The sequence below is a fragment of the Lithobates pipiens genome, unplaced genomic scaffold (genome assembly GCF_037356315.1).
Source record: "Lithobates pipiens isolate NorthernLeopardFrog02 unplaced genomic scaffold, aLitPip1_a1.2 Scaffold_18, whole genome shotgun sequence".
In the NCBI taxonomy this organism is placed as follows: domain Eukaryota; kingdom Metazoa; phylum Chordata; class Amphibia; order Anura; family Ranidae; genus Lithobates; species Lithobates pipiens.
Genome location: NW_027507758.1, coordinates 580,123,219 through 580,144,042, shown reverse-complemented (window position 1 = coordinate 580,144,042; position 20,824 = coordinate 580,123,219). Strand labels below are relative to the sequence as shown.

Sequence of the window (20,824 nt, the reverse complement as noted above, 5' to 3'; positions counted from 1 at the left end):
GTCTAGGAGAGTCCAGCTCTCGCCCACGCTTGACTTGGGATTCGCTGGTCGAAAATCAATGGAAACGCCTAGTCGTCTACATTGTGACTTTGCCACATGGACCCACTCCCCGTGGGAATCGCTGGCAAACTACATCCACATGTGGTTGTTGAGGTTGGTCAGCGACAAGAGCAGAGTGGCGCAGCGGAAGGGTGCTGGGCCCATAACCCAGAGGTCAATGGATCGAAACCATCCTCTGCTACGTTGCCCTTTCCTATGCCAATCGATATTTGCTTGCGTGCGGGCCCAAAGGCCTTTCTTTCGCACACAAAGAGAAGTTGAACCTGATTCAGGTGATTCAACGAGTCCAAAGCTCTCAGCGTAAGCATGGCACTGGCACCTTTTGCGCTAATGAAATATTGTCTCTTGGCCATGGAGGCCTGCTCGTGCTTTGTTTACTAGATTGCTTTTGTCCAACACTGCCTACGTGACTTTGGCTGAAGCCACAGTTGCCACCACAAAAACGTGGCAACGCCTTGGCACGCGTTATGAGGAGGACTCCGGCTTCCCATGTTGCTCACGGCGCTCGGTTCCAAGCTTCAACATCAAACACAAAAGCAAGGTGTCTCCTGGCAAATCAGGAAAGCTGCATTTGGAGAATGCGGGCATCGATCCCGCTACCTCTCGCATGCTAAGCGAGCGCTCTACCATTTGAGCTAATCCCCCTTTGCTTGAGGTTGTTGCTTGTGCTATGGCTGATCCCTGTCCTCTCCTGGGCTATGTGTAAACTATAGGCAGTTTTGCTAAATCCACAACTTGCTCTGGCCGCTAGACACCAGGAGAGCCACTCCCCCAAGACCTTGGACAACTGAGCCCCTTCTGAAGTATGGCCCCATGGGTTTCAATGATGTCATTGGGAGAAGGTGGTTTCAAAAAGCACTCACACCGCCTAATACATTCTCGACAAGAAACACCTTGTGCCTTGAGGCATTCCATGGGGCTGGAAATTGGGGGAGAGAGCTACAAACACCAAGAGCCCATAATTGCATTGGCCGGGAATCGAACCCGGGCCTCCTGCGTGGCAGGCGAGAATTCTACCACTGAACCACCAATGCTCCACGCCGGGCCAGGCGCCACCACCCTCGCTCAGCTGGCCTAGGAGAGTCCAGCTCTCGCCCACGCTTGACTTGGGATTCGCTTGTCGAAATCCATGAGGATGGCCAGCGACAAGAGCAGAGTGGCGCAGCGGAAGCGTGCTGGGCCCATAACCCAGAGGTCGATGGATCGAAACCATCCTCTGCTACGTTGCCTTTTCCTATGCCAATCGATATTTGCTTGCGGGCCCAAAGGCCTTTCTTTCGCACACAAAGAGAAGTTGAACCTGATTCAGGTGATTCAACGAGTCCAAAGCTCTCAGCGTAAGCATGGCACTGGCACCTTTCCCCCTAATGGAATATTGTCTCTTGGCCATGGAAGCCTGGTCGTGCTTTCTTTAATTGATTGCTTTTGTCCAATACTGCCTACGTGACTTTGGCTGAAGCCACAGATGCCACCACAAAAACGTGGCAATGCCTTGGCACATGTTATGAGGAGCACTCCGGCTTCCCATGTTGCTCACGGCGCTCGGTTCCAAGCTTCAACATCAAACACAAAAGCAAGGTGCCTCCCGTGAAACCAGGAAAGCTGCGTTTGGAGAATGCGGGCATCGATCCCGCTACCTCTCGCATGCAAAGCGAGCGCTCTGCCACTTGAGCTAATCCCCCTTTGCTCGAGTGTGTTGCTTGCGCTATGGCTGATCCCTGTCCTCTCCTGGGCTATGTGTAAAATATAGTCAGTTTTGCGAAATCCACAACCTGCTCTGGCCGCTAGACACCAGGAGAGCCACCCGCTTTCCTAGCGTAGAAGGTTTGCACCCCCCTTTTTTTTCCCTCCTACGACCTTTGACAACTGAGCCCCTTCAGAGGTATGGCCCCATGGGTTTCAATGATGTAATTGGGAGAAGGCTGGTTTCAAAAAGCACTCACACCGCCTAGTACATTCTCGACAAGAAACACCTTGTGCCTTGATGCACTCCACGGGGCTGGAAATTGGGGGAGAGCGCTGCAAACACAAAGAGCCCATAATTGCATTGGCCGGGAATCGAACCCGGGCCTCCCGCGTGGCAGGCGAGAATTCTACCACTGAACCACCAATGCTCCACGCCGGGCCACTTGCCACCACCCTCGCTCAGCTGGTCTAGGAGAGTCCAGCTCTCGCCCACGCTTGACTTGGGATTCGCTGGTCGAAAATCAATGGAAACGCCTAGTCGTCTACATTGTGACTTTGCCACATGGACCCACTCCCCGTGGGAATCGCTGGCAAACTACATCCACATGTGGTTGTTGAGGTTGGTCAGCGACAAGAGCAGAGTGGCGCAGCGGAAGGGTGCTGGGCCCATAACCCAGAGGTCGATGGATCGAAACCATCCTCTGCTACGTTGCCCTTTCCTATGCCAATCGATATTTGCTTGCGTGCGGGCCCAAAGGCCTTTCTTTCGCACACAAAGAGAAGTTGAACCTGATTCAGGTGATTCAACGAGTCCAAAGCTCTCAGCGTAAGCATGGCACTGGCACCTTTTGCGCTAATGAAATATTGTCTCTTGGCCATGGAGGCCTGCTCGTGCTTTGTTTACTAGATTGCTTTTGTCCAACACTGCCTACGTGACTTTGGCTGAAGCCACAGTTGCCACCACAAAAACGTGGCAACGCCTTGGCACGCGTTATGAGGAGGACTCCGGCTTCCCATGTTGCTCACGGCGCTCGGTTCCAAGCTTCAACATCAAACACAAAAGCAAGGTGTCTCCTGGCAAATCAGGAAAGCTGCATTTGGAGAATGCGGGCATCGATCCCGCTACCTCTCGCATGCTAAGGGAGCGCTCTACCATTTGAGCTAATCCCCCTTTGCTTGAGGTTGTTGCTTGTGCTATGGCTGATCCCTGTCCTCTCCTGGGCTATGTGTAAACTATAGGCAGTTTTGCTAAATCCACAACTTGCTCTGGCCGCTAGACACCAGGAGAGCCACTCCCCCAAGACCTTGGACAACTGAGCCCCTTCTGAAGTATGGCCCCATGGGTTTCAATGATGTCATTGGGAGAAGGTGGTTTCAAAAAGCACTCACACCGCCTAATACATTCTCGACAAGAAACACCTTGTGCCTTGAGGCATTCCATGGGGCTGGAAATTGGGGGAGAGAGCTACAAACACCAAGAGCCCATAATTGCATTGGCCGGGAATCGAACCCGGGCCTCCTGCGTGGCAGGCGAGAATTCTACCACTGAACCACCAATGCTCCACGCCGGGCCAGGCGCCACCACCCTCGCTCAGCTGGCCTAGGAGAGTCCAGCTCTCGCCCACGCTTGACTTGGGATTCGCTTGTCGAAATCCATGAGGATGGTCAGCGACAAGAGCAGAGTGGCGCAGCGGAAGCGTGCTGGGCCCATAACCCAGAGGTCGATGGATCGAAACCATCCTCTGCTACGTTGCCTTTTCCTATGCCAATCGATATTTGCTTGCGGGCCCAAAGGCCTTTCTTTCGCACACAAAGAGAAGTTGAACCTGATTCAGGTGATTCAACGAGTCCAAAGCTCTCAGCGTAAGCATGGCACTGGCACCTTTCCCCCTAATGGAATATTGTCTCTTGGCCATGGAAGCCTGGTCGTGCTTTCTTTAATTGATTGCTTTTGTCCAATACTGCCTACGTGACTTTGGCTGAAGCCACAGATGCCACCACAAAAACGTGGCAATGCCTTGGCACATGTTATGAGGAGCACTCCGGCTTCCCATGTTGCTCACGGCGCTCGGTTCCAAGCTTCAACATCAAACACAAAAGCAAGGTGCCTCCCGTGAAACCAGGAAAGCTGCGTTTGGAGAATGCGGGCATCGATCCCGCTACCTCTCGCATGCAAAGCGAGCACTCTGCCACTTGAGCTAATCCCCCTTTGCTCGAGTGTGTTGCTTGCGCTATGGCTGATCCCTGTCCTCTCCTGGGCTATGTGTAAAATATAGTCAGTTTTGCGAAATCCACAACCTGCTCTGGCCGCTAGACACCAGGAGAGCCACCCGCTTTCCTAGCGTAGAAGGTTTGCACCCCCCTTTTTTTTCCCTCCTACGACCTTTGACAACTGAGCCCCTTCAGAGGTATGGCCCCATGGGTTTCAATGATGTAATTGGGAGAAGGCTGGTTTCAAAAAGCACTCACACCGCCTAGTACATTCTCGACAAGAAACACCTTGTGCCTTGATGCACTCCACGGGGCTGGAAATTGGGGGAGAGCGCTGCAAACACAAAGAGCCCATAATTGCATTGGCCGGGAATCGAACCCGGGCCTCCCGCGTGGCAGGCGAGAATTCTACCACTGAACCACCAATGCTCCACGCCGGGCCACTTGCCACCACCCTCGCTCAGCTGGTCTAGGAGAGTCCAGCTCTCGCCCACGCTTGACTTGGGATTCGCTGGTCGAAAATCAATGGAAACGCCTAGTCGTCTACATTGTGACTTTGCCACATGGACCCACTCCCCGTGGGAATCGCTGGCAAACTACATCCACATGTGGTTGTTGAGGTTGGTCAGCGACAAGAGCAGAGTGGCGCAGCGGAAGGGTGCTGGGCCCATAACCCAGAGGTCGATGGATCGAAACCATCCTCTGCTACGTTGCCCTTTCCTATGCCAATTGATATTTGCTTGCGTGCGGGCCCAAAGGCCTTTCTTTCGCACACAAAGAGAAGTTGAACCTGATTCAGGTGATTCAACGAGTCCAAAGCTCTCAGCGTAAGCATGGCACTGGCACCTTTTGCGCTAATGAAATATTGTCTCTTGGCCATGGAGGCCTGCTCGTGCTTTGTTTACTAGATTGCTTTTGTCCAACACTGCCTACGTGACTTTGGCTGAAGCCACAGTTGCCACCACAAAAACGTGGCAACGCCTTGGCACGCGTTATGAGGAGGACTCCGGCTTCCCATGTTGCTCACGGCGCTCGGTTCCAAGCTTCAACATCAAACACAAAAGCAAGGTGTCTCCTGGCAAATCAGGAAAGCTGCATTTGGAGAATGCGGGCATCGATCCCGCTACCTCTCGCATGCTAAGCGAGCGCTCTACCATTTGAGCTAATCCCCCTTTGCTTGAGGTTGTTGCTTGTGCTATGGCTGATCCCTGTCCTCTCCTGGGCTATGTGTAAACTATAGGCAGTTTTGCTAAATCCACAACTTGCTCTGGCCGCTAGACACCAGGAGAGCCACTCCCCCAAGACCTTGGACAACTGAGCCCCTTCTGAAGTATGGCCCCATGGGTTTCAATGATGTCATTGGGAGAAGGTGGTTTCAAAAAGCACTCACACCGCCTAATACATTCTCGACAAGAAACACCTTGTGCCTTGAGGCATTCCATGGGGCTGGAAATTGGGGGAGAGAGCTACAAACACCAAGAGCCCATAATTGCATTGGCCGGGAATCGAACCCGGGCCTCCTGCGTGGCAGGCGAGAATTCTACCACTGAACCACCAATGCTCCACGCCGGGCCAGGCGCCACCACCCTCGCTCAGCTGGCCTAGGAGAGTCCAGCTCTCGCCCACGCTTGACTTGGGATTCGCTTGTCGAAATCCATGAGGATGGTCAGCGACAAGAGCAGAGTGGCGCAGCGGAAGCGTGCTGGGCCCATAACCCAGAGGTCGATGGATCGAAACCATCCTCTGCTACGTTGCCTTTTCCTATGCCAATCGATATTTGCTTGCGGGCCCAAAGGCCTTTCTTTCGCACACAAAGAGAAGTTGAACCTGATTCAGGTGATTCAACGAGTCCAAAGCTCTCAGCGTAAGCATGGCACTGGCACCTTTCCCCCTAATGGAATATTGTCTCTTGGCCATGGAAGCCTGGTCGTGCTTTCTTTAATTGATTGCTTTTGTCCAATACTGCCTACGTGACTTTGGCTGAAGCCACAGATGCCACCACAAAAACGTGGCAATGCCTTGGCACATGTTATGAGGAGCACTCCGGCTTCCCATGTTGCTCACGGCGCTCGGTTCCAAGCTTCAACATCAAACACAAAAGCAAGGTGCCTCCCGTGAAACCAGGAAAGCTGCGTTTGGAGAATGCGGGCATCGATCCCGCTACCTCTCGCATGCAAAGCGAGCGCTCTGCCACTTGAGCTAATCCCCCTTTGCTCGAGTGTGTTGCTTGCGCTATGGCTGATCCCTGTCCTCTCCTGGGCTATGTGTAAAATATAGTCAGTTTTGCGAAATCCACAACCTGCTCTGGCCGCTAGACACCAGGAGAGCCACCCGCTTTCCTAGCGTAGAAGGTTTGCACCCCCCTTTTTTTTCCCTCCTACGACCTTTGACAACTGAGCCCCTTCAGAGGTATGGCCCCATGGGTTTCAATGATGTAATTGGGAGAAGGCTGGTTTCAAAAAGCACTCACACCGCCTAGTACATTCTCGACAAGAAACACCTTGTGCCTTGATGCACTCCACGGGGCTGGAAATTGGGGGAGAGCGCTGCAAACACAAAGAGCCCATAATTGCATTGGCCGGGAATCGAACCGGGCCTCCCGCGTGGCAGGCGAGAATTCTACCACTGAACCACCAATGCTCCACGCCGGGCCACTTGCCACCACCCTCGCTCAGCTGGTCTAGGAGAGTCCAGCTCTCGCCCACGCTTGACTTGGGATTCGCTGGTCGAAAATCAATGGAAACGCCTAGTCGTCTACATTGTGACTTTGCCACATGGACCCACTCCCCGTGGGAATCGCTGGCAAACTACATCCACATGTGGTTGTTGAGGTTGGTCAGCGACAAGAGCAGAGTGGCGCAGCGGAAGCGTGCTGGGCCCATAACCCAGAGGTCGATGGATCGAAACCATCCTCTGCTACGTTGCCCTTTCCTATGCCAATCGATATTTGCTTGCGTGCGGGCCCAAAGGCCTTTCTTTCGCACACAAAGAGAAGTTGAACCTGATTCAGGTGATTCAACGAGTCCAAAGCTCTCAGCGTAAGCATGGCACTGGCACCTTTTGCGCTAATGAAATATTGTCTCTTGGCCATGGAGGCCTGCTCGTGCTTTGTTTACTAGATTGCTTTTGTCCAACACTGCCTACGTGACTTTGGCTGAAGCCACAGTTGCCACCACAAAAACGTGGCAACGCCTTGGCACGCGTTATGAGGAGGACTCCGGCTTCCCATGTTGCTCACGGCGCTCGGTTCCAAGCTTCAACATCAAACACAAAAGCAAGGTGTCTCCTGGCAAATCAGGAAAGCTGCATTTGGAGAATGCGGGCATCGATCCCGCTACCTCTCGCATGCTAAGCGAGCGCTCTACCATTTGAGCTAATCCCCCTTTGCTTGAGGTTGTTGCTTGTGCTATGGCTGATCCCTGTCCTCTCCTGGGCTATGTGTAAACTATAGGCAGTTTTGCTAAATCCACAACTTGCTCTGGCCGCTAGACACCAGGAGAGCCACTCCCCCAAGACCTTGGACAACTGAGCCCCTTCTGAAGTATGGCCCCATGGGTTTCAATGATGTCATTGGGAGAAGGTGGTTTCAAAAAGCACTCACACCGCCTAATACATTCTCGACAAGAAACACCTTGTGCCTTGAGGCATTCCATGGGGCTGGAAATTGGGGGAGAGAGCTACAAACACCAAGAGCCCATAATTGCATTGGCCGGGAATCGAACCCGGGCCTCCTGCGTGGCAGGCGAGAATTCTACCACTGAACCACCAATGCTCCACGCCGGGCCAGGCGCCACCACCCTCGCTCAGCTGGCCTAGGAGAGTCCAGCTCTCGCCCACGCTTGACTTGGGATTCGCTTGTCGAAATCCATGAGGATGGTCAGCGACAAGAGCAGAGTGGCACAGCGGAAGCGTGCTGGGCCCATAACCCAGAGGTCGATGGATCGAAACCATCCTCTGCTATGTTGCCTTTTCCTATGCCAATCGATATTTGCTTGCGGGCCCAAAGGCCTTTCTTTCGCACACAAAGAGAAGTTGAACCTGATTCAGGTGATTCAACGAGTCCAAAGCTCTCAGCGTAAGCATGGCACTGGCACCTTTCCCCCTAATGGAATATTGTCTCTTGGCCATGGAAGCCTGGTCGTGCTTTCTTTAATTGATTGCTTTTGTCCAATACTGCCTACGTGACTTTGGCTGAAGCCACAGATGCCACCACAAAAACGTGGCAATGCCTTGGCACATGTTATGAGGAGCACTCCGGCTTCCCATGTTGCTCACGGCGCTCGGTTCCAAGCTTCAACATCAAACACAAAAGCAAGGTGCCTCCCGTGAAACCAGGAAAGCTGCGTTTGGAGAATGCGGGCATCGATCCCGCTACCTCTCGCATGCAAAGCGAGCGCTCTGCCACTTGAGCTAATCCCCCTTTGCTCGAGTGTGTTGCTTGCGCTATGGCTGATCCCTGTCCTCTCCTGGGCTATGTGTAAAATATAGTCAGTTTTGCGAAATCCACAACCTGCTCTGGCCGCTAGACACCAGGAGAGCCACCCGCTTTCCTAGCGTAGAAGGTTTGCACCCCCCTTTTTTTTCCCTCCTACGACCTTTGACAACTGAGCCCCTTCAGAGGTATGGCCCCATGGGTTTCAATGATGTAATTGGGAGAAGGCTGGTTTCAAAAAGCACTCACACCGCCTAGTACATTCTCGACAAGAAACACCTTGTGCCTTGATGCACTCCACGGGGCTGGAAATTGGGGGAGAGCGCTGCAAACACAAAGAGCCCATAATTGCATTGGCCGGGAATCGAACCCGGGCCTCCCGCGTGGCAGGCGAGAATTCTACCACTGAACCACCAATGCTCCACGCCGGGCCACTTGCCACCACCCTCGCTCAGCTGGTCTAGGAGAGTCCAGCTCTCGCCCACGCTTGACTTGGGATTCGCTGGTCGAAAATCAATGGAAACGCCTAGTCGTCTACATTGTGACTTTGCCACATGGACCCACTCCCCGTGGGAATCGCTGGCAAACTACATCCACATGTGGTTGTTGAGGTTGGTCAGCGACAAGAGCAGAGTGGCGCAGCGGAAGCGTGCTGGGCCCATAACCCAGAGGTCGATGGATCGAAACCATCCTCTGCTACGTTGCCCTTTCCTATGCCAATCGATATTTGCTTGCGTGCGGGCCCAAAGGCCTTTCTTTCGCACACAAAGAGAAGTTGAACCTGATTCAGGTGATTCAACGAGTCCAAAGCTCTCAGCGTAAGCATGGCACTGGCACCTTTTGCGCTAATGAAATATTGTCTCTTGGCCATGGAGGCCTGCTCGTGCTTTGTTTACTAGATTGCTTTTGTCCAACACTGCCTACGTGACTTTGGCTGAAGCCACAGTTGCCACCACAAAAACGTGGCAACGCCTTGGCACGCGTTATGAGGAGGACTCCGGCTTCCCATGTTGCTCACGGCGCTCGGTTCCAAGCTTCAACATCAAACACAAAAGCAAGGTGTCTCCTGGCAAATCAGGAAAGCTGCATTTGGAGAATGCGGGCATCGATCCCGCTACCTCTCGCATGCTAAGCGAGCGCTCTACCATTTGAGCTAATCCCCCTTTGCTTGAGGTTGTTGCTTGTGCTATGGCTGATCCCTGTCCTCTCCTGGGCTATGTGTAAACTATAGGCAGTTTTGCTAAATCCACAACTTGCTCTGGCCGCTAGACACCAGGAGAGCCACTCCCCCAAGACCTTGGACAACTGAGCCCCTTCTGAAGTATGGCCCCATGGGTTTCAATGATGTCATTGGGAGAAGGTGGTTTCAAAAAGCACTCACACCGCCTAATACATTCTCGACAAGAAACACCTTGTGCCTTGAGGCATTCCATGGGGCTGGAAATTGGGGGAGAGAGCTACAAACACCAAGAGCCCATAATTGCATTGGCCGGGAATCGAACCCGGGCCTCCCGCGTGGCAGGCGAGAATTCTACCACTGAACCACCAATGCTCCACGCCGGGCCAGGCGCCACCACCCTCGCTCAGCTGGCCTAGGAGAGTCCAGCTCTCGCCCACGCTTGACTTGGGATTCGCTTGTCGAAATCCATGAGGATGGTCAGCGACAAGAGCAGAGTGGCGCAGCGGAAGCGTGCTGGGCCCATAACCCAGAGGTCGATGGATCGAAACCATCCTCTGCTACGTTGCCTTTTCCTATGCCAATCGATATTTGCTTGCGGGCCCAAAGGCCTTTCTTTCGCACACAAAGAGAAGTTGAACCTGATTCAGGTGATTCAACGAGTCCAAAGCTCTCAGCGTAAGCATGGCACTGGCACCTTTCCCCCTAATGGAATATTGTCTCTTGGCCATGGAAGCCTGGTCGTGCTTTCTTTAATTGATTGCTTTTGTCCAATACTGCCTACGTGACTTTGGCTGAAGCCACAGATGCCACCACAAAAACGTGGCAATGCCTTGGCACATGTTATGAGGAGCACTCCGGCTTCCCATGTTGCTCACGGCGCTCGGTTCCAAGCTTCAACATCAAACACAAAAGCAAGGTGCCTCCCGTGAAACCAGGAAAGCTGCGTTTGGAGAATGCGGGCATCAATCCCGCTACCTCTCGCATGCAAAGCGAGCGCTCTGCCACTTGAGCTAATCCCCCTTTGCTCGAGTGTGTTGCTTGCGCTATGGCTGATCCCTGTCCTCTCCTGGGCTATGTGTAAAATATAGTCAGTTTTGCGAAATCCACAACCTGCTCTGGCCGCTAGACACCAGGAGAGCCACCCGCTTTCCTAGCGTAGAAGGTTTGCACCCCCCTTTTTTTTCCCTCCTACGACCTTTGACAACTGAGCCCCTTCAGAGGTATGGCCCCATGGGTTTCAATGATGTAATTGGGAGAAGGCTGGTTTCAAAAAGCACTCACACCGCCTAGTACATTCTCGACAAGAAACACCTTGTGCCTTGATGCACTCCACGGGGCTGGAAATTGGGGGAGAGCGCTGCAAACACAAAGAGCCCATAATTGCATTGGCCGGGAATCGAACCCGGGCCTCCCGCGTGGCAGGCGAGAATTCTACCACTGAACCACCAATGCTCCACGCCGGGCCACTTGCCACCACCCTCGCTCAGCTGGTCTAGGAGAGTCCAGCTCTCGCCCACGCTTGACTTGGGATTCGCTGGTCGAAAATCAATGGAAACGCCTAGTCGTCTACATTGTGACTTTGCCACATGGACCCACTCCCCGTGGGAATCGCTGGCAAACTACATCCACATGTGGTTGTTGAGGTTGGTCAGCGACAAGAGCAGAGTGGCGCAGCGGAAGCGTGCTGGGCCCATAACCCAGAGGTCGATGGATCGAAACCATCCTCTGCTACGTTGCCTTTTTCTATGCCAATCGATATTTGCTTGCGTGCGGGCCCAAAGGCCTTTCTTTCGCACACAAAGAGAAGTTGAACCTGATTCAGGTGATTCAACGAGTCCAAAGCTCTCAGCGTAAGCATGGCACTGGCACCTTTTGCGCTAATGAAATATTGTCTCTTGGCCATGGAGGCCTGCTCGTGCTTTGTTTACTAGATTGCTTTTGTCCAACACTGCCTACGTGACTTTGGCTGAAGCCACAGTTGCCACCACAAAAACGTGGCAACGCCTTGGCACGCGTTATGAGGAGGACTCCGGCTTCCCATGTTGCTCACGGCGCTCGGTTCCAAGCTTCAACATCAAACACAAAAGCAAGGTGTCTCCTGGCAAATCAGAAAAGCTGCATTTGGAGAATGCGGGCATCGATCCCGCTACCTCTCGCATGCAAAGCGAGCGCTCTGCCACTTGAGCTAATCCCCCTTTGCTCGAGTGTGTTGCTTGCGCTATGGCTGATCCCTGTCCTCTCCTGGGCTATGTGTAAAATATAGTCAGTTTTGCGAAATCCACAACCTGCTCTGGCCGCTAGACACCAGGAGAGCCACCCGCTTTCCTAGCGTAGAAGGTTTGCACCCCCCTTTTTTTTCCCTCCTACGACCTTTGACAACTGAGCCCCTTCAGAGGTATGGCCCCATGGGTTTCAATGATGTAATTGGGAGAAGGCTGGTTTCAAAAAGCACTCACACCGCCTAGTACATTCTCGACAAGAAACACCTTGTGCCTTGATGCACTCCACGGGGCTGGAAATTGGGGGAGAGCGCTGCAAACACAAAGAGCCCATAATTGCATTGGCCGGGAATCGAACCCGGGCCTCCCGCGTGGCAGGCGAGAATTCTACCACTGAACCACCAATGCTCCACGCCGGGCCACTTGCCACCACCCTCGCTCAGCTGGTCTAGGAGAGTCCAGCTCTCGCCCACGCTTGACTTGGGATTCGCTGGTCGAAAATCAATGGAAACGCCTAGTCGTCTACATTGTGACTTTGCCACATGGACCCACTCCCCGTGGGAATCGCTGGCAAACTACATCCACATGTGGTTGTTGAGGTTGGTCAGCGACAAGAGCAGAGTGGCGCAGCGGAAGCGTGCTGGGCCCATAACCCAGAGGTCGATGGATCAAAACCATCCTCTGCTACGTTGCCTTTTTCTATGCCAATCGATATTTGCTTGCGTGCGGGCCCAAAGGCCTTTCTTTCGCACACAAAGAGAAGTTGAACCTGATTCAGGTGATTCAACGAGTCCAAAGCTCTCAGCGTAAGCATGGCACTGGCACCTTTTGCGCTAATGAAATATTGTCTCTTGGCCATGGAGGCCTGCTCGTGCTTTGTTTACTAGATTGCTTTTGTCCAACACTGCCTACGTGACTTTGGCTGAAGCCACAGTTGCCACCACAAAAACGTGGCAACGCCTTGGCACGCGTTATGAGGAGGACTCCGGCTTCCCATGTTGCTCACGGCGCTCGGTTCCAAGCTTCAACATCAAACACAAAAGCAAGGTGTCTCCTGGCAAATCAGAAAAGCTGCATTTGGAGAATGCGGGCATCGATCCCGCTACCTCTCGCATGCTAAGCGAGCGCTCTACCATTTGAGCTAATCCCCCTTTGCTTGAGGTTGTTGCTTGTGCTATGGCTGATCCCTGTCCTCTCCTGGGCTATGTGTAAACTATAGGCAGTTTTGCTAAATCCACAACTTGCTCTGGCCGCTAGACACCAGGAGAGCCACTCCCCCAAGACCTTGGACAACTGAGCCCCTTCTGAAGTATGGCCCCATGGGTTTCAATGATGTCATTGGGAGAAGGTGGTTTCAAAAAGCACTCACACCGCCTAATACATTCTCGACAAGAAACACCTTGTGCCTTGAGGCATTCCATGGGGCTGGAAATTGGGGGAGAGAGCTACAAACACCAAGAGCCCATAATTGCATTGGCCGGGAATCGAACCCGGGCCTCCCGCGTGGCAGGCGAGAATTCTACCACTGAACCACCAATGCTCCACGCCGGGCCAGGCGCCACAACCCTCGCTCAGCTGGCCTAGGAGAGTCCAGCTCTCGCCCACGCTTGACTTGGGATTCGCTTGTCGAAATCCATGAGGATGGTTAGCGACAAGAGCAGAGTGGCGCAGCGGAAGCGTGCTGGGCCCATAACCCAGAGGTCGATGGATCGAAACCATCCTCTGCTACGTTGCCTTTTTCTATGCCAATCGATATTTGCTTGCGTGCGGGCCCAAAGGCCTTTCTTTCGCACACAAAGAGAAGTTGAACCTGATTCAGGTGATTCAACGAGTCCAAAGCTCTCAGCGTAAGCATGGCACTGGCACCTTTTGCGCTAATGAAATATTGTCTCTTGGCCATGGAGGCCTGCTCGTGCTTTGTTTACTAGATTGCTTTTGTCCAACACTGCCTACGTGACTTTGGCTGAAGCCACAGTTGCCACCACAAAAACGTGGCAACGCCTTGGCACGCGTTATGAGGAGGACTCCGGCTTCCCATGTTGCTCACGGCGCTCGGTTCCAAGCTTCAACATCAAACACAAAAGCAAGGTGTCTCCTGGCAAATCAGGAAAGCTGCATTTGGAGAATGCGGGCATCGATCCCGCTACCTCTCGCATGCTAAGCGAGCGCTCTACCATTTGAGCTAATCCCCCTTTGCTTGAGGTTGTTGCTTGTGCTATGGCTGATCCCTGTCCTCTCCTGGGCTATGTGTAAACTATAGGCAGTTTTGCTAAATCCACAACTTGCTCTGGCCGCTAGACACCAGGAGAGCCACTCCCCCAAGACCTTGGACAACTGAGCCCCTTCTGAAGTATGGCCCCATGGGTTTCAATGATGTCATTGGGAGAAGGTGGTTTCAAAAAGCACTCACACCGCCTAATATATTCTCGACAAGAAACACCTTGTGCCTTGAGGCATTCCATGGGGCTGGAAATTGGGGGAGAGAGCTACAAACACCAAGAGCCCATAATTGCATTGGCCGGGAATCGAACCCGGGCCTCCCGCGTGGCAGGCGAGAATTCTACCACTGAACCACCAATGCTCCACGCCGGGCCAGGCGCCACCACCCTCGCTCAGCTGGCCTAGGAGAGTCCAGCTCTCGCCCACGCTTGACTTGGGATTCGCTTGTCGAAATCCATGAGGATGGCCAGCGACAAGAGCAGAGTGGCGCAGCGGAAGCGTGCTGGGCCCATAACCCAGAGGTCGATGGATCGAAACCATCCTCTGCTACGTTGCCTTTTCCTATGCCAATCGATATTTGCTTGCGGGCCCAAAGGCCTTTCTTTCGCACACAAAGAGAAGTTGAACCTGATTCAGGTGATTCAACGAGTCCAAAGCTCTCAGCGTAAGCATGGCACTGGCACCTTTCCCCCTAATGGAATATTGTCTCTTGGCCATGGAAGCCTGGTCGTGCTTTCTTTAATTGATTGCTTTTGTCCAATACTGCCTACGTGACTTTGGCTGAAGCCACAGATGCCACCACAAAAACGTGGCAATGCCTTGGCACATGTTATGAGGAGCACTCCGGCTTCCCATGTTGCTCACGGCGCTCGGTTCCAAGCTTCAACATCAAACACAAAAGCAAGGTGCCTCCCGTGAAACCAGGAAAGCTGCGTTTGGAGAATGCGGGCATCGATCCCGCTACCTCTCGCATGCAAAGCGAGCGCTCTGCCACTTGAGCTAATCCCCCTTTGCTCGAGTGTGTTGCTTGCGCTATGGCTGATCCCTGTCCTCTCCTGGGCTATGTGTAAAATATAGTCAGTTTTGCGAAATCCACAACCTGCTCTGGCCGCTAGACACCAGGAGAGCCACCCGCTTTCCTAGCGTAGAAGGTTTGCACCCCCCTTTTTTTTCCCTCCTACGACCTTTGACAACTGAGCCCCTTCAGAGGTATGGCCCCATGGGTTTCAATGATGTAATTGGGAGAAGGTTGGTTTCAAAAAGCACTCACACCGCCTAGTACATTCTCGACAAGAAACACCTTGTGCCTTGATGCACTCCACGGGGCTGGAAATTGGGGGAGAGCGCTGCAAACACAAAGAGCCCATAATTGCATTGGCCGGGAATCGAACCCGGGCCTCCCGCGTGGCAGGCGAGAATTCTACCACTGAACCACCAATGCTCCACGCCGGGCCACTTGCCACCACCCTCGCTCAGCTGGTCTAGGAGAGTCCAGCTCTCGCCCACGCTTGACTTGGGATTCGCTGGTCGAAAATCAATGGAAACGCCTAGTCGTCTACATTGTGACTTTGCCACATGGACCCACTCCCCGTGGGAATCGCTGGCAAACTACATCCACATGTGGTTGTTGAGGTTGGTCAGCGACAAGAGCAGAGTGGCGCAGCGGAAGCGTGCTGGGCCCATAACCCAGAGGTCGATGGATCGAAACCATCCTCTGCTACATTGCCCTTTCCTATGCCAATCGATATTTGCTTGCGTGCGGGCCCAAAGGCCTTTCTTTCGCACACAAAGAGAAGTTGAACCTGATTCAGGTGATTCAACGAGTCCAAAGCTCTCAGCGTAAGCATGGCACTGGCACCTTTTGCGCTAATGAAATATTGTCTCTTGGCCATGGAGGCCTGCTCGTGCTTTGTTTACTAGATTGCTTTTGTCCAACACTGCCTACGTGACTTTGGCTGAAGCCACAGTTGCCACCACAAAAACGTGGCAACGCCTTGGCACGCGTTATGAGGAGGACTCCGGCTTCCCATGTTGCTCACGGCGCTCGGTTCCAAGCTTCAACATCAAACACAAAAGCAAGGTGTCTCCTGGCAAATCAGGAAAGCTGCATTTGGAGAATGCGGGCATCGATCCCGCTACCTCTCGCATGCTAAGCGAGCGCTCTACCATTTGAGCTAATCCCCCTTTGCTTGAGGTTGTTGCTTGTGCTATGGCTGATCCCTGTCCTCTCCTGGGCTATGTGTAAACTATAGGCAGTTTTGCTAAATCCACAACTTGCTCTGGCCGCTAGACACCAGGAGAGCCACTCCCCCAAGACCTTGGACAACTGAGCCCCTTCTGAAGTATGGCCCCATGGGTTTCAATGATGTCATTGGGAGAAGGTGGTTTCAAAAAGCACTCACACCGCCTAATACATTCTCGACAAGAAACACCTTGTGCCTTGAGGCATTCCATGGGGCTGGAAATTGGGGGAGAGAGCTACAAACACCAAGAACCCATAATTGCATTGGCCGGGAATCGAACCCGGGCCTCCCGCGTGGCAGGCGAGAATTCTACCACTGAACCACCAATGCTCCACGCCGGGCCAGGCGCCACCACCCTCGCTCAGCTGGCCTAGGAGAGTCCAGCTCTCGCCCACGCTTGACTTGGGATTCGCTTGTCGAAATCCATGAGGATGGTCAGCGACAAGAGCAGAGTGGCGCAGCGGAAGCGTGCTGGGCCCATAACCCAGAGGTCGATGGATCGAAACCATCCTCTGCTACGTTGCCTTTTCCTATGCCAATCGATATTTGCTTGCGGGCCCAAAGGCCTTTCTTTCGCACACAAAGAGAAGTTGAACCTGATTCAGGTGATTCAACGAGTCCAAAGCTCTCAGCGTAAGCATGGCACTGGCACCTTTCCCCCTAATGGAATATTGTCTCTTGGCCATGGAAGCCTGGTCGTGCTTTCTTTAATTGATTGCTTTTGTCCAATACTGCCTACGTGACTTTGGCTGAAGCCACAGATGCCACCACAAAAACGTGGCAATGCCTTGGCACATGTTATGAGGAGCACTCCGGCTTCCCATGTTGCTCACGGCGCTCGGTTCCAAGCTTCAACATCAAACACAAAAGCAAGGTGCCTCCCGTGAAACCAGGAAAGCTGCGTTTGGAGAATGCGGGCATCGATCCCGCTACCTCTCGCATGCAAAGCGAGCGCTCTGCCACTTGAGCTAATCCCCCTTTGCTCGAGTGTGTTGCTTGCGCTATGGCTGATCCCTGTCCTCTCCTGGGCTATGTGTAAAATATAGTCAGTTTTGCGAAATCCACAACCTGCTCTGGCCGCTAGACACCAGGAGAGCCACCCGCTTTCCTAGCGTAGAAGGTTTGCACCCCCCTTTTTTTTCCCTCCTACGACCTTTGACAACTGAGCCCCTTCAGAGGTATGGCCCCATGGGTTTCAATGATGTAATTGGGAGAAGGCTGGTTTCAAAAAGCACTCACACCGCCTAGTACATTCTCGACAAGAAACACCTTGTGCCTTGATGCACTCCACGGGGCTGGAAATTGGGGGAGAGCGCTGCAAACACAAAGAGCCCATAATTGCATTGGCCGGGAATCGAACCCGGGCCTCCCGCGTGGCAGGCGAGAATTCTACCACTGAACCACCAATGCTCCACACCGGGCCACTTGCCACCACCCTCGCTCAGCTGGTCTAGGAGAGTCCAGCTCTCGCCCACGCTTGACTTGGGATTCGCTGGTCGAAAATCAATGGAAACGCCTAGTCGTCTACATTGTGACTTTGCCACATGGACCCACTCCCCGTGGGAATCGCTGGCAAACTACATCCACATGTGGTTGTTGAGGTTGGTCAGCGACAAGAGCAGAGTGGCGCAGCGGAAGCGTGCTGGGCCCATAACCCAGAGGTCGATGGATCGAAACCATCCTCTGCTACGTTGCCTTTTTCTATGCCAATCGATATTTGCTTGCGTGCGGGCCCAAAGGCCTTTCTTTCGCACACAAAGAGAAGTTGAACCTGATTCAGGTGATTCAACGAGTCCAAAGCTCTCAGCGTAAGCATGGCACTGGCACCTTTTGCGCTAATGAAATATTGTCTCTTGGCCATGGAGGCCTGCTCGTGCTTTGTTTACTAGATTGCTTTTGTCCAACACTGCCTACGTGACTTTGGCTGAAGCCACAGTTGCCACCACAAAAACGTGGCAACGCCTTGGCACGCGTTATGAGGAGGACTCCGGCTTCCCATGTTGCTCACGGCGCTCGGTTCCAAGCTTCAACATCAAACACAAAAGCAAGGTGTCTCCTGGCAAATCAGGAAAGCTGCATTTGGAGAATGCGGGCATCGATCCCGCTACCTCTCGCATGCTAAGCGAGCGCTCTACCATTTGAGCTAATCCCCCTTTGCTTGAGGTTGTTGCTTGTGCTATGGCTGATCCCTGTCCTCTCCTGGGCTATGTGTAAACTATAGGCAGTTTTGCTAAATCCACAACTTGCTCTGGCCGCTAGACACCAGGAGAGCCACTCCCCCAAGACCTTGGACAACTGAGCCCCTTCTGAAGTATGGCCCCATGGGTTTCAATGATGTCATTGGGAGAAGGTGGTTTCAAAAAGCACTCACACCGCCTAATACATTCTCGACAAGAAACACCTTGTGCCTTGAGGCATTCCATGGGGCTGGAAATTGGGGGAGAGAGCTACAAACACCAAGAGCCCATAATTGCATTGGCCGGGAATCGAACCCGGGCCTCCCGCGTGGCAGGCGAGAATTCTACCACTGAACCACCAATGCTCCACGCCGGGCCAGGCGCCACCACCCTCGCTCAGCTGGCCTAGGAGAGTCCAGCTCTCGCCCACGCTTGACTTGGGATTCGCTTGTCGAAATCCATGAGGATGGCCAGCGACAAGAGCAGAGTGGCGCAGCGGAAGCGTGCTGGGCCCATAACCCAGAGGTCGATGGATCGAAACCATCCTCTGCTACGTTGCCTTTTCCTATGCCAATCGATATTTGCTTGCGGGCCCAAAGGCCTTTCTTTCGCACACAAAGAGAAGTTGAACCTGATTCAGGTGATTCAACGAGTCCAAAGCTCTCAGCGTAAGCATGGCACTGGCACCTTTCCCCCTAATGGAATATTGTCTCTTGGCCATGGAAGCCTGGTCGTGCTTTCTTTAATTGATTGCTTTTGTCCAATACTGCCTACGTGACTTTGGCTGAAGCCACAGATGCCACCACAAAAACGTGGCAATGCCTTGGCACATGTTATGAGGAGCACTCCGGCTTCCCATGTTGCTCACGGCGCTCGGTTCCAAGCTTCAACATCAAACACAAAAGCAAGGTGCCTCCCGTGAAACCAGGAAAGCTGCGTTTGGAGAATGCGGGCATCGATCCCGCTACCTCTCGCATGCAAAGCGAGCGCTCTGCCACTTGAGCTAATCCCCCTTTGCTCGAGTGTGTTGCTTGCGCTATGGCTGATCCCTGTCCTCTCCTGGGCTATGTGTAAAATATAGTCAGTTTTGCGAAATCCACAACCTGCTCTGGCCGCTAGACACCAGGAGAGCCACCCGCTTTCCTAGCGTAGAAGGTTTGCACCCCCCTTTTTTTTCCCTCCTACGACCTTTGACAACTGAGCCCCTTCAGAGGTATGGCCCCATGGGTTTCAATGATGTAATTGGGAGAAGGCTGGTTTCAAAAAGCACTCACACCGCCTAGTACATTCTCGACAAGAAACACCTTGTGCCTTGATGCACTCCACGGGGCTGGAAATTGGGGAAGAGCGCTGCAAACACAAAGAGCCCATAATTGCATTGGCCGGGAATCGAACCCGGGCCTCCCGCGTGGCAGGCGAGAATTCTACCACTGAACCACCAATGCTCCACGCCGGGCCACTTGCCACCACCCTCGCTCAGCTGGTCTAGGAGAGTCCAGCTCTCGCCCACGCTTGACTTGGGATTCGCTGGTCGAAAATCAATGGAAACGCCTAGTCGTCTACATTGTGACTTTGCCACATGGACCCACTCCCCGTGGGAATCGCTGGCAAACTACATCCACATGTGGTTGTTGAGGTTGGTCAGCGACAAGAGCAGAGTGGCGCAGCGGAAGCGTGCTGGGCCCATAACCCAGAGGTCGATGGATCGAAACCATCCTCTGCTACGTTGCCTTTTTCTATGCCAATCGATATTTGCTTGCGTGCGGGCCCAAAGGCCTTTCTTTCGCACACAAAGAGAAGTTGAACCTGATTCAGGTGATTCAACGAGTCCAAAGCTCTCAGCGTAAGCATGGCACTGGCACCTTTTGCGCTAATTAAATATTGTCTCTTGGCCATGGAGGCCTGCTCGTGCTTTGTTTACTAGATTGCTTTTGTCCAACACTGCCTACGTGACTTTGGCTGAAGCCACAGTTGCCACCACAAAAACGTGGCAACGCCTTGGCACGCGTTATGAGGAGGACTCCGGCTTCCCATGTTGCTCACGGCGCTCGGTTCCAAGCTTCAACATCAAACACAAAAGCAAGGTGTCTCCTGGCAAATCAGGAAAGCTGCATTTGGAGAATGCGGGCATCGATCCCGCTACCTCTCGCATGCTAAGCGAGCGCTCTACCATTTGAGCTAATCCCCCTTTGCTTGAGGTTGTTGCTTGTGCTATGGCTGATCCCTGTCCTCTCCTGGGCTATGTGTAAACTATAGGCAGTTTTGCTAAATCCACAACTTGCTCTGGCCGCTAGACACCAGGAGAGCCACTCCCCCAAGACCTTGGACAACTGAGCCCCTTCTGAAGTATGGCCCCATGGGTTTCAATGATGTCATTGGGAGAAGGTGGTTTCAAA

The 20,824-nt window shown here is 53.2% G+C and overlaps 9 non-coding genes across 9 annotated transcripts; all 9 read right to left on the bottom strand.

Moving 5' to 3' along the window:
- Positions 1 to 632: 632 nt before the first annotated feature.
- TRNAA-AGC (transfer RNA alanine (anticodon AGC)) lies at positions 633 to 705 on the bottom strand. The gene has a single exon. It is a non-coding gene; the product is annotated as a tRNA-Ala (tRNA).
- A 4,351-nt stretch (positions 706 to 5,056) lies between these two features.
- TRNAA-AGC (transfer RNA alanine (anticodon AGC)) lies at positions 5,057 to 5,129 on the bottom strand. The gene has a single exon. It is a non-coding gene; the product is annotated as a tRNA-Ala (tRNA).
- Positions 5,130 to 7,267: 2,138 nt separating this feature from the next.
- TRNAA-AGC (transfer RNA alanine (anticodon AGC)) lies at positions 7,268 to 7,340 on the bottom strand. Its single transcript has one exon. It is a non-coding gene; the product is annotated as a tRNA-Ala (tRNA).
- Positions 7,341 to 9,479: 2,139 nt separating this feature from the next.
- TRNAA-AGC (transfer RNA alanine (anticodon AGC)) lies at positions 9,480 to 9,552 on the bottom strand. The gene has a single exon. It is a non-coding gene; the product is annotated as a tRNA-Ala (tRNA).
- A 3,314-nt stretch (positions 9,553 to 12,866) lies between these two features.
- TRNAA-AGC (transfer RNA alanine (anticodon AGC)) lies at positions 12,867 to 12,939 on the bottom strand. Its single transcript has one exon. It is a non-coding gene; the product is annotated as a tRNA-Ala (tRNA).
- Positions 12,940 to 13,907: 968 nt separating this feature from the next.
- Positions 13,908 to 13,980, bottom strand: TRNAA-AGC (transfer RNA alanine (anticodon AGC)). Its single transcript has one exon. It is a non-coding gene; the product is annotated as a tRNA-Ala (tRNA).
- Positions 13,981 to 16,119: 2,139 nt separating this feature from the next.
- On the bottom strand, positions 16,120 to 16,192 carry TRNAA-AGC (transfer RNA alanine (anticodon AGC)). The gene has a single exon. It is a non-coding gene; the product is annotated as a tRNA-Ala (tRNA).
- A 2,139-nt stretch (positions 16,193 to 18,331) lies between these two features.
- On the bottom strand, positions 18,332 to 18,404 carry TRNAA-AGC (transfer RNA alanine (anticodon AGC)). The gene has a single exon. It is a non-coding gene; the product is annotated as a tRNA-Ala (tRNA).
- Positions 18,405 to 20,543: 2,139 nt separating this feature from the next.
- Positions 20,544 to 20,616, bottom strand: TRNAA-AGC (transfer RNA alanine (anticodon AGC)). The gene has a single exon. It is a non-coding gene; the product is annotated as a tRNA-Ala (tRNA).
- Between the last annotated feature and the right edge of the window lie 208 nt (positions 20,617 to 20,824).